This window comes from Engystomops pustulosus, chromosome 6 (assembly GCF_040894005.1).
Source record: "Engystomops pustulosus chromosome 6, aEngPut4.maternal, whole genome shotgun sequence".
NCBI classification, from domain to species: domain Eukaryota; kingdom Metazoa; phylum Chordata; class Amphibia; order Anura; family Leptodactylidae; genus Engystomops; species Engystomops pustulosus.
The window spans coordinates 92746034-92758235 of record NC_092416.1 but is presented as its reverse complement, the minus strand read 5'-3'; the positions used below and the strand labels follow the sequence as shown (position 1 = coordinate 92758235).

At 44.2% G+C, this 12202-nt stretch overlaps 1 protein-coding gene across 2 annotated transcripts in view; it reads right to left on the bottom strand.

Annotated features, from left to right (window-relative positions):
- CXCR3 (C-X-C motif chemokine receptor 3) overlaps positions 1–11738 on the bottom strand; it is an 80664-nt gene extending 68926 nt beyond the window's left edge. The window contains exon 1 of one of the 2 annotated variants that reach the window (XR_011847681.1): positions 11361–11738. The gene's annotated coding sequence lies outside the window, so the exon portion shown is untranslated. The remainder of the gene's footprint in view (positions 1–11360) is intronic. The other variant, XM_072110387.1, reaches the window with a different exon arrangement.
- Between the last annotated feature and the right edge of the window lie 464 nt (positions 11739–12202).

The window sequence follows — 12202 nt, the reverse complement described above, 5'->3', positions numbered from 1 at the left end:
ATTTGCGTTTTTTATAGAACCTCTGGCAATAAAACTTAGGGCAGACAGGGAGATAGAGGGGGGAGGACTTGCTGGGCCTGAGGATAAGATTATGTTATATGCTGATGATGTCCTCCTATCTCTTAAGGACTCCGAAATATCGGTGCCAAAAGCCTTGAAGGTCATTCAGGAATTTGGTAGATTCTCAGGCTTCCAGATTAATACCCATAAGTCGATTTTGGTCCCGCTGGACGGTGCCCCACATCCCAATTATCTGCAGTTTGATCTGAAGGTTTCTTCCTCATGCGATTATCTGGGGTTAAAGATTACGGCCAAGGTTGACGATTATATTACTTTGAATCTTGCCCCCTTATTAACAAAACTTAAAAATAAGGTGAATGCATGGAATACGCTGCCACTAAATCGCGCAGAGAGAGTTATACTTACAAAGAGTGTACTGCTACCTCAAATCCTATATGTACTAACCAACTCTCCTTGCTGGATAGGTAAGAGTTGGTTTGGGTTCATTCGTGCGATTATAAACAAATTACTTTGGGGGAGAAAAAGGGTGCGCATTAAACAAGAAACTTTAATGATAGATAAGGAAAGGGGCGGTCTTTCGCTCCCTTCCTTCTACCATTATTTTCTGGCGGCACAGACACAGTTCATTCTGGAGAACAGACAGTCTAACATATTTCATGCGATTACTTTTCGGTTGGGGCGAAGATTCGAATCAATATTGGTCTTACTGGAGTCTGGTCAATTGAAGGGCCTTAATGCTAAAAGAATCCCTCTGGCGAGGTTATTGGAGTATACCTGGAGAGACCTTAGGAAGCTATTTGGTATTAAGGGGGGATTTAAATTCACTCCTCTGTGGGGTAATCTTAACTTTTTGGAGCTATCTAAAATGGAAGATGTCGGGTTTTGGGAAAGAAAGGGGATTAAGTCTTTGGAACAGTTGGAGGAAGATGGCGCACTGCCCTCCTTTCAGGACTGGTGTTTTAGGGGTATTTTGGAGGAAAGGGATTTTTTTAGGTACTGTCAAATTGCACATGCATATAGGAAAGAATTACACCACGATAGGTTCACGACACACTTAGGGGGTAAACTTATGGAATTATTAGAGTTAGACTTGTCACGACTTAATCTATCCAGTATTTATCGCCGGCTTAGGTCCAGTATAGACCAGAATTTTAGTCATGTAACTCAAGTGAAATGGACAAATCAGGTCGGTTTTATCTCTGCGGCACAATTCGAGATATTTATAAGGGTGTGGTTAGATCTTCGATTAATCTAAATCACAGATGTACACAACTTCATATACTATATAGAATTTATTTTTCACCATATTTAATGTTTAAAATTGGTTTAAGTGAAAATTCTAACTGCAGGAGGTGTAAAAGTCCTCAAGCCGATATCCTACATGTTCTATGGGATTGTCCGAAGATCAACTCTTATTGGGATGAGATCTTCATGAAATTAGAGGACCAGCTTCAATGTTCTTTCCCGCGAGTGGCCACTTTTGGGGTTCTGGGCTTGCTCCCAATCCCCTTAGACGATTTGGCTTTGAAGACTATCTTCCTTGCAAGACTAGTATTAGTCAAACATTGGTTAGATGAAAAATCCCCAACAGTGAATGAATGGAGTAATCTAGTTAAACGTATAAAATCGTACGAATGTGCGTACGAGAAACGCTATAGGAAGGGCAGCAGACTCAATGATATTTGGAATCAGTGGAGACTATAGAGACTCTCTATGTAGGGTACTCCACTGAGCACCCATTGTGACCACTCAATATCTCCAGCATCGGTACAGGGTGGGGAGGGTGGGGGGCTGGGTGGGGGAATATGTATACTGATATTATGACATTTTTGTAACATGTTGGTGGCTCTCAATGTTAGGGAGCCTGGTTTATGAAGATATATACAAAGATGTCATGTAATGATGCAATGTATTATGGATATTTGATGAAAATAAAAAAAAAAAAAAAAACAAAAACAAAGAGGAGGAGAAGGAGGACAATGAGGAGGAGTGCATACATTATTCAGGTTCAGCTTCTTTCACCTGGTGGAGAATGGAAATGCGGAGAAATCCAGGCTTTATTCATCTTGATAAGCGTCAGCGCTGTCAGTCGACAGGCGTGTACGCTTATCGGTGATGATGCCACCAGCTGCACTGAAAACCCGCTCGGACAACACGCTAGCGGCAGGGCAGGCAAGAACCTCCAAGGCGTACAGCGCCAGTTCGTGCCACATGTCCAGCTTTGAAACCCAGTAGTTGTAGGGAGCTGTGTGATCATTTGGGACGATGGTATGGTCAGCTACGTACTCCCTCACCATCTTTCTGTAAAGATCAGCCCTACTCTGCCGAGACTGGGGACAGGTGACAGTGTCTTGCTGGGGTGACATAAAACTGGCAAAGGCCTTGTAAAGCGTACCCCTGCCAGTGCTGGACAAGCTGCCTGGTCGCCTACTCTCCCTCGCTACTTGTCCCGCAGAAGTACGCCCTCTGCCGCTAGCGCTGTCAGAAGGGAAATACTGTTTCAGCTTGTGCACCAGGGCCTGCTGGTATTCATGCATTCTCACACTCCTTTCCTCTCCAGGGATGAGAGTGGAAAGATTTTGCTTGTACCGTGGGTCCAGGAGAGTGAATACCCAGTAATCGGTGCTGGAATAAATTCTTTGAACGCGAGGGTCACAGGATAGGCAGCTTAGCATGAAATCTGCCATATGCGCCAGAGTCCCAACGCGCAAGAATTCACTCCCCTCACTGGCCTGACTGTCCATTTCCTCCTCCTCCAACTCCTCCAACTCCTCTTCTTCTGCCCATACACGCTGAACAGTGAAGGACTGAACAATGGTCCCCTCTTCTGTCTCGCCAACATTCTCCTCCTCTTCCTCCTCATCCTCCTCCACCTCCTCCGATATGCGCTGAGAAACAGAACTAAGGGTGCTTTGGCTATCAACAAGGGAATCTTCTTCCCCCGTCTCTTGTGACGAGTGCAAAGCTTCCGACTTCATGCTGACCAGAGAGTTTTTCAACAGGCCAAGCAGCGGGATGGTGAGGCTGATGATGGCGGCATCACCACTGACCATCTGTGTTGACTCCTCAAAGTTACTCAGCACCTGACAGATATCAGACATCCACGTCCACTCCTCATTGTAGACTTGAGGAAGCTGACTGACCTGACTACCAGTTCTGGTAGAAGTTGACATCTGGCAGTCTACATCTGGCAGTGTTGAATTCCACCCTGAGAGTGGCAGCATCTGTGCTGGACTTCCTGAAATGCGCACAGATGCGGCGCACCTTCGTGAGCAAATCAGACAGATTGGGGTATGTCTTGAGGAAACGCTGAACTATGAGATTTAACACATGGGCCAGGCATGGCACATGTGTCAGTCTGCCGAGTTGCAGAGCTGCCACCAGGTTACGGCCGTTGTCACACACAACCATGCCTGGCTTCAGGTTCAGCGGTGCCAGCCACAGATCAGTCTGCGCCGTGATGCCCTGTAATAACTCTTGGGCGGTGTGCCTTTTATCGCCTAGGCTCAGCAGTTTGAGCACCGCCTGCTGTCGTTTAGCGATGGCACTGCTGCTGTGCCTAGAGCTACCGACTGATGGCGCCATGCCCACGGATGGTAATTCAGAGGAGGAGGTGGAGGAGGGGTGGGAGGAGGAGGCATAGTAGGCCTTTGAGACCTGGACCGAGGTAGGCCCCGCAATCCTCGGCGTCGGCAGTATATGACCAGCCCCAGGGTCAGACTCGGTCCCAGCCTCCACCAAGTTAACCTAATGTGCCGTCAGCGATATATAGTGGCCCTGCCCGGCAGCACTCGTCCACGTGTCCGTGGTCAGGTGGACCTTGTCAGAAACGACGTTGGTCAGGGCACGGAGGATGTTCTCTGACATGTGCTTGTGCAGGGCTGGGACGGCACATCGGGAAAAGTAGTGGTGGCTGGGGACCGAATACCGAGGGGCGGCCGCCGCCATGAGGTTTCGAAAGGCCTCGGTCTCTACCAGCCTATAGGGCAGCATCTCCAGGCTAAGCAACTTGGAGATGTGGACGTTGAGGGCTTGGGCGTGTGGGTGGGTTGCACTATACCTCCTTTTGCGCTCCAGCGTCTGGGGTATGGAGAGCTGAACGCTGGTGGATGCTGTGGAGGATCGTGGAGGCGAAGATGGGGTTTTCGCACGGGAGGTGTTTGGGCCGGGGTCCTGGGCAGGGGGCTGACTAGCAGATGACACAGGGGAAGGAGCAGTGGTGTGCCCGGCCGGAGGTGAACGGGCTTGGTGCCATTGAGTGGGGTGTTTAGCATTCAGATGCCTGCGCATACTGGGGGTAGTTAAGTTAGTAGTGGTGGAACCCCTGCTGATCCTGGTTTGGCAAAGGTTGCACACCACAGTCCGTCGGTCATCCGCTGTTTCTTTAAAGAACCTCCAGACTTCTGAAAATCTAGCCCTCGCCACGGGAGCTTGACTACGGGCAACATTTGGCGATGATGCACCAGCTCTGGCCCTGCCTCTCTGTCTGGCCCCACCACTGCCTCTTCCAACCTGTTCTGCTATAGGACTCGCCTCCGTCTCAGAAGCACTGTGTTCACCCGGCCTATCAACCCAGCTTGGGTCTGTCACCTCATCATCCTCCGATCCCTCAGTCTGCTCCCCCCTCGGACTTCCTGCCCTGACAACAACTTCACCACTGTCTGACAACCGTGTCTCCTCATCGTCCGACACCTCTTTACACACTTCTTCCACTACGTGAATAATGTCATCATCACCCACAGACTGCGACTGGTGGAAAACCTGGGCATCGGAAAATAGCTCGGCAGCAGCAGGACAAGTGGTTTGTGACTGTGGGAAGGGTTCAGAAAACAGTTCCTCAAATACCGGTTCAAATACCAAATTTTGGTGGGAGGGGGCAGACTGGGGGGAAGGAGGCTGAGGTGGAGGAGCTGGAGGAGTGCCGATTTCGGTGACATGGGTGGACTGCGTGGAAGACTGACTGGTGGACAAATGGCTAGAAGCATTGTCCGCAATTCACGACATCACCTGTTCGCACTGTTCTGGCCTCAACAGTGCTCTACCACGAGTCCCAGTAACTTGAGACATGATGAACCTAGGGAGTGTACCTCTGCGGCGTTCCCCTGCTCCCCCATCAGCAGGTGGTGTCTCACCCCGCCCAGGACCACGGCCTCTGACCCCTGCAGTAGTTGGACACCCACGTCCACGCCCTCGTCCTCTACCCCTAGCCCTCGGGTTAAACATTTTCCAAATTAAAGTGTAAACTTGAAAAAAAAAAAATTTTGTGTTTATTTTTTTTTAGTTTTTTATTTTTTTTAACAAAACGATGCTATCCTATTGCTATGGCTAGTTTCTAACCTACACTGATAGCACACAACTGGATTTTGTGCTTTGCAAGATGAGTTTGAGCTATAAAATGAAATAAAGGTAAAAAAAAAAAAAAAAAATCAGCAGACTCTGCCTAATTCTACTCAAACCCCTAATAAATTGTCCCACTTCGGTGTTGGAGGTGGATATGCGTGTCACTAAGAGCTTAACACAATGGTCGCAGGTCTCCCAGCAAATTCCTCACAGTATGGTACTAGCTGCACTACTAGTGCCAGCAAGGCCAGCCACAAGCAAACAAAAAAAAGGGAAATATAACGCTATTGTAGGCCTAAGTAAGCCGTTGGGGTTCTCCTATGGCTATTTTGTAGCCTACAATGAGAGCACACTGCTTTGCAAGAGGAGTTTGAGCTATAAAATGAAATACAGCTAAAAAAAAAAAAATCAGCAGACTCTGCCTAATTCTACTCAAACCCCTAATAAATTGTCCCACTTTGGTGTTTGAGGTGGATATGTGTGTCACTAAGAGCTAAACACAACGGTAGCAAGACCCCCTGCAAATTCCTCACAATATGGTACTAGCTGCACTACTAATGCCAGCAAGCCCAGCCACAAGCAAACAAAAAAAAGTAAAATAAAACGTTATTGTAGCCCTAAGAAGGGCTGTTGGGTTCTTGTTGAATCACTCCTGCCTAACACTATTCTAATAGAACACCCTAACGCTTTCCCTGACCAGCAGCAGCTCTCTCCCTAGCGGCATCCAGACACAGAATGATCCGAGCAGCGCAGGCAGGGGCTAGTCTATTCCAGGGTCACCTGATCTGGCCAGCCAACCACTGCTATCGACGTGTAAGGGTACCACGTCATGCTGGGTGGAGTGCAGAGTCTCTTGGCTTGTGATTGGCTCTGTTTCTAACCGCCATAAAGCAAAACGGCGGGAGATGCCATTTTCTCGAGCGGGCGAAGTATTCGTCCGAGCAACGAGCAGTTTCGAGTACGCTAATGCTCGAACGAGCATCAAGCTCAGACGAGTATGTTCGCTCATCTCTAATTATAACTTTGGAACGCTTTACCATATGCAGGTGATTCTGAGAAAATTGGCCATATGTCATTTATTTATGAAAAAAATGGAAATTTGTCAAAAATTCAGAAAATAAATTCTGCTCAAAGATTCATTGTACCATGTTAGCTGGTGGTTAAATAGATGAAAGTTGATACCTTTTATCCTTATAAAAAGGATGATGTTAGTTGTAATCATTTGGGACTACATAGGTCTCTTCATCAGGCATGGTATAAGAACAATATACTATTGTCTTACCAGGTGGTTTTCCTTTTCCCATCCTGGAACACCTATTTGCATATTTTCTCAGAATACCCCAGTAAAGCTTCAATGGTCTCCACAAGGCAGCCTTGATTGGCTCTAGTCAATAGCCTCTCACTCTCACATCCAAACCAGTTCCCTACGATGTACTGAAGAGATGCAACCACAAATATAGGCTCACTGAAAGACATGCTTGGTATTAAGGGGGCTAAATTACAACGTAGCAAAAGAGGTATGGTTTTCCTTTTCCCATTCTGGTAAACTTATTTGCATATTTTCCCATAGTATCTGAATAGTACACAAATTTTTACACAAATGGACACATGCTTTGAGTAGTTGATCAAACAAGTGTTAGGAAAACAAACAATCAATGCAAGAAGAAAAGTAAACACTAATGGAAATAAATGTTTAGCACTTGGGGAGTGAGAAGGTTTTATTGTCCCTTAATTGAGAGCTGGTCCATGACATTGATGACTCCTCCAGGTCTGGGAGCAGATTCCTTAAGAGTCATAAAAAAATACATAAATCCCAGTGACACTTTCATCCCTGTTCTGTGAGTGTCAAATGTTGTCATAAATTCAATTCAAAGAAGCTTCATTGGCAGGACCAAAAACAGTTTAGCATTGCCAAAATATAAACCTATACTCCCAACCTTTCTTTCTCTCTGAGATTGAAATTGTCTCTTAATACAAGTACCTATCTTTTAGCTGGACAGTAACTTTCTGTCCACCACAATGCTCTGGCTATTATCAGTTTATTAATGACATACTATTTATCTGGATTCGTTCTAAACATCAGCTAAAAAACTTTTATGAGTGCTTCAATTAGTTCCATCCCATCATTAATCCCACCCTCAACTGCTCTTTCACTGAAATTAATTTTCTGGATACTGTCATTAAAATACAGAACAATTTGATTTAAACATCGCTGTACCTTATACCAATTGACCACCCGACATACCTCAGATGGGACAGTTTTTATCCAAAACACATAAAAAGCTCCAACACCACAGAGAGGGACAAACACCTTGCAAGCCTCTAAAGAAAACATTTTTAAATCAGGGATATCATTCAAGCCCCATTAAAAATAAAACTGCCGGAGCCACTTTTTTTCCAAGAAGTCATTTCCTGCAATACAAGGCAAACGAGAGAACCACAGAGTACCTCTTGTTGTCACCTACAACCCACATCTTGAAATGCTAAGGGGAATTGCACTACCATATACAGAAGCAACCAATCACAGCTCAGGTTCTATTTTGCTTCAAGTCATTATTATGAGCACTGAGCTTTGATTGGTTACTATAGGCAATGAGTATAAGACAGCATATGTGTGAGGTTATATGTAAGGCTATATGTGAGCAATAGTAGAAGTTAAGGACGGCACTTTAAAGTAAAGGATTAAGATCCAAAATGGGTGCAAGCTCAAGGACTCAAAGCCCCAGGAATCCAATAAATCGAACAGACGAGCAGCACTGACAATACGGAGTGTGGCTCGTCTGTTCGATTTATTGAAGTAATATGTGAGGTAATATAATAGATAAACAAGTAGATAGATAGACATATAGAAGCAGCACAGGTTCCTTGTGGGTGCAGGGCCGTAGATCTTTTGGCAAGGGTTTCAATGATAAGTCCAGGTAAAAGGCAGCACTCCGTAGATTGTGAAAAGCGGGTGTATCTTTATTCCATAACTGCAACGTTTCGGTGTATTGCACACCTTATTCAAGCATAAAGTGACAAGTACATATCCAGGTATTTAAGGACCAAAAACCACTCTGATTGCTTGACACACATAATGACAACAATTCATATACAGTGTAAAAAATGAGTCAATATACAAAATGCAATAGTGGGATAATGAATATAAATGGGTACCTTTATAAAGTGCATTATAATTCTCAATGGTATACAAATAAAGACATAGTGCAAGGTGTAGAAGATAAAATCCGCCCATCGGCACGAGAATCCCGCCCACGTCTCCTCCTGTTCATTGACAAATCCGTAATTACTATTCTGGATTCACCTGTCCTGGCGCACTGTTGTTCTCCGTTGGCCGGACATGAGCGAAGCAACCTCCGTGAAACCGGAAGTGCTAGAATGGGGAGTGTATCCCAGAGGTGGTGCTCTGCGTGCATGCACTGTCCACTCGTGGAGATGACGGCGGGCATCTTGGATAGGGGCATGACCTGTTCCAAGTCTTATCTACACAGCGTGCAAGAGGGTAAGTATAAAAATACATGGAGGGGCACACGTTATTTGGGCTGGTATATTTTGTGAATCCCTCATAACAGAAGGGCTCCCTTTTAATCTGGAGCCACCCATTTACTAACGTGTCAATCGCCTGACTGATAGGTAGAATTTGGGTATACGGCATCCGTGCCCTGGTACGTGTAGTTGCCCGGGTGGACACTAGTCCGATCTCTGCACATGTAGACTATAGTCAGACTTGTCGGAACAAGTTACGTAAAAAATTGTGATATGGATGATGCTGGAGACGTGGATCTTAGGGGGTCCATCCGATGGGAGTAGCATAGTCATACTTGATTTCTACAAAGAGAATAAAGAGTTTTAGTATAGCTGGAAATCACCAATGTATTTTAGGCCACAGGGGCAAGTCAATTCCAGAATAGTAATTACGGATTTGTCAATGAACAGGAGGAGACGTGGGCAGGATTCTCGTGCCGATGGGCAGATTTTATCTTCTACACCTTGCACTATGTCACTTTATTTGTATACCATTGAGAATTATAATGCACTTTATAAAGGTACCCATTTATCTTCATTATCCTACTATTGCACTTTGTATATTGACTCATTTTTTACGCTGTATATGAATTGTTGTCATTATGTGTGTCAACCAATCAGAGTGTTTGTTGGTCCTTAAATACCTGGATATGTACTTGTCACTTTATACTTGAAAAAGGTGTGCAATACACCGAAACGTTGCAGTTATGGAATAAAGATACACCCACTTTTCACAATCTACGGAGTGCTGCCTTTTACCTGGACTTAGATAGATAGATAGATAGATAGACAGACTCTTTCTTTTGTCGTATTGTTGGAGGACCTGAGGCCTGGTTCTTTTGGGCATGCACCCGCCTCATTTTCTTTTTGTGCTGTTTTGACTGTGTAGATAGAGAGATAGATATACATAGATAGATGTACATAGATAGAGATATAGATAGATATACCGTACATAGATGTATGTAGATAAATAAATGGAAAGAAATACATAGATAAATAAATATTGAGATAGATGATAGATAGTTATAGATAGAAAAAAAAAATTCCAAATGCAGTGAAATTGGTGAAAAAATTTGTGCCATATTCTTGTGGATGTGAATTTTATGGCTTTCACTGTGCGGCCCAAATGACATGTCTATTCTATTCTTTGGGTTGGTGTGATCACGGGGATATCAAATTTGTATAGGTTTTATAATGTTTTCATACATTTGCAAAAATTAAAACTTCCCACACAAAATGTTTTTTTTTTTAATTTTGACATCTTCTACCATTTTTAGGACAGTACATCCTTTTGATCACTTTTTATTGATTTTTTTTTAATGTTTTTCAAAATGACAAAAAAGGTGGCATTTTGGGCGCTATTACTGTTACAGGGTTAAATTCCGTGCATCGATACCTAACATGTTTATGATTTTTACTGTTTATTTATATTTATATCAATTTTAGGGTAAGGGGAGTGATTTGAATTTTTAGTTTTTATTTATTCAATTATTTTTTCAACTTTTAAAAAAATGTTTTTTCTATTTTTCAGACCCTCTAGGGTACTTTAACCCTAGGTTTTCTCAGTGATCATACCATATATTGCCATACTAAATCGAACATTGTAATACGTTCATTAGGGGGGGCGTGGCCGAGCCGCGAGACATGGCAGACGCATAGTGCCTTAGCTCCCGCTCAGCAAGCCCTAAACTGCTGTATATCCAAATCTAACAAGGAGAAGGCTCAAAATCCACCTGACACCCTGAGTTATAAAAGAAGTCAAGGGGACTTAGACAAATACCTCAAGAAAAACTTGCGACTCCGCCGGCACGAGGGCAGAAGATGGCGCCGGATCCTGTCACAGAGTGTGACGTGCCCGAGGACTCAGACGCGGAGAGCTTGCTAAAGGCAGAGAGGAACCCAGGGCCTAGCAAAGAAGCCCCACTCACGAGGTCAGTTTTAAAAAAACTACTTACTCAAGCGCTCTCCCCAGTAATACAGCAACTGGCCATCATACATGAAGAGGTCACACATATTGGGCAGATAGTAGAAGCTCGGGAGTCCAATCAAGGAACGATAGTGGAACACGGCGCAGCCATGGCTCATGTAATGAAAACACAAGCTGAAGGCTTAACTCAGCGCTGCTCATAATAGAAGATCAGGAGAACCGCAGCCGCGGGAAGAATATAATACTCAAAGGGCTGCCAGAGACAGTTAAAACAGAACAACTCAAAGACACAAGAGCTTTTTGCTTTGTTATTGTCACACGAAAGAGCACAACAGATAATCGTTGAGAGGATTCACAGATTGCTAAAACCAATTCCAAAGGAAGACTAACCGCCAAGAGATGTGGCATGTAGGTTACTGTGACACAGCGGCCATCTTGAAAGTGGCAAGAGAAAAGAGGGAGATTGAATCAGAGGGAACTGTTATTACTTTCTTCCAAGAGTAAGCACCATCAACTTTATACAAAAGGTAGTTATTAAGACACTTACGGAGCATCTAAGAAGCCAGAAGATTCTTTTTAAGTGGCTCTTCCCCTTTGGGCTTTCTTTTCCAAAGATGGTAAAAGATGCACCATTAAATACCCCGCAGATTTACAGAAGGCATGGGACCTTCTAGAAATGCAGCCTCTAGAAGTCACATCTTGGGTGCCGGTAACGGAGCAACACCTAGATCTCCTGCCTCTTCCAAGGATTGATGAGTGGACCGCTACCAGCAAGCATAAGTCCCCTAAGAGAAAGAAGGAGATCTCTTGAACTTTTAGAGGTTTCTGTTCGGCTTGTGTTGGCTTACAATGCATTTGGGTTATGGCATGAATAGACCCAAATTGGATCAAAAATAAACTATGTAAAACACATATATGTTGAACAAAGAAAAGTAACACCCAGAGATGATGAAGCTGTAGCCACTGTCCACAGGATCCAACAGCATGCTGAAGAAAGTGAGCCACGGCTTCCGCTAGCACAGCGACAATACCCATGGCCTGCACCAGCAGTGCAACCAACCTAAAACGGAAACGATGCGCCTTCTGTCCAACCTCAAGTAATCACAAATCAAATGTGATTTGCTGCAAATGTGATATGTTGCAAAAGTACTTATGCAAAAGACATGTAAATTATACTTGTGACAAATGCAAACAGTAAATTTAGCACCTCACAAATTTAGCAGTAAATATATATATATATTTGCATGCAGTTTGATGTTATTAGTCAGTGGTGTAACTAGAAACTGATGGGCCCCAGTACAAAGTCTGTGCCAGGCCCCCTGACTATAATGTATGGTTTATTAAATCTACTTGATCTACTGGCAGTAGGTAAAAATTTTTACAAAAGTT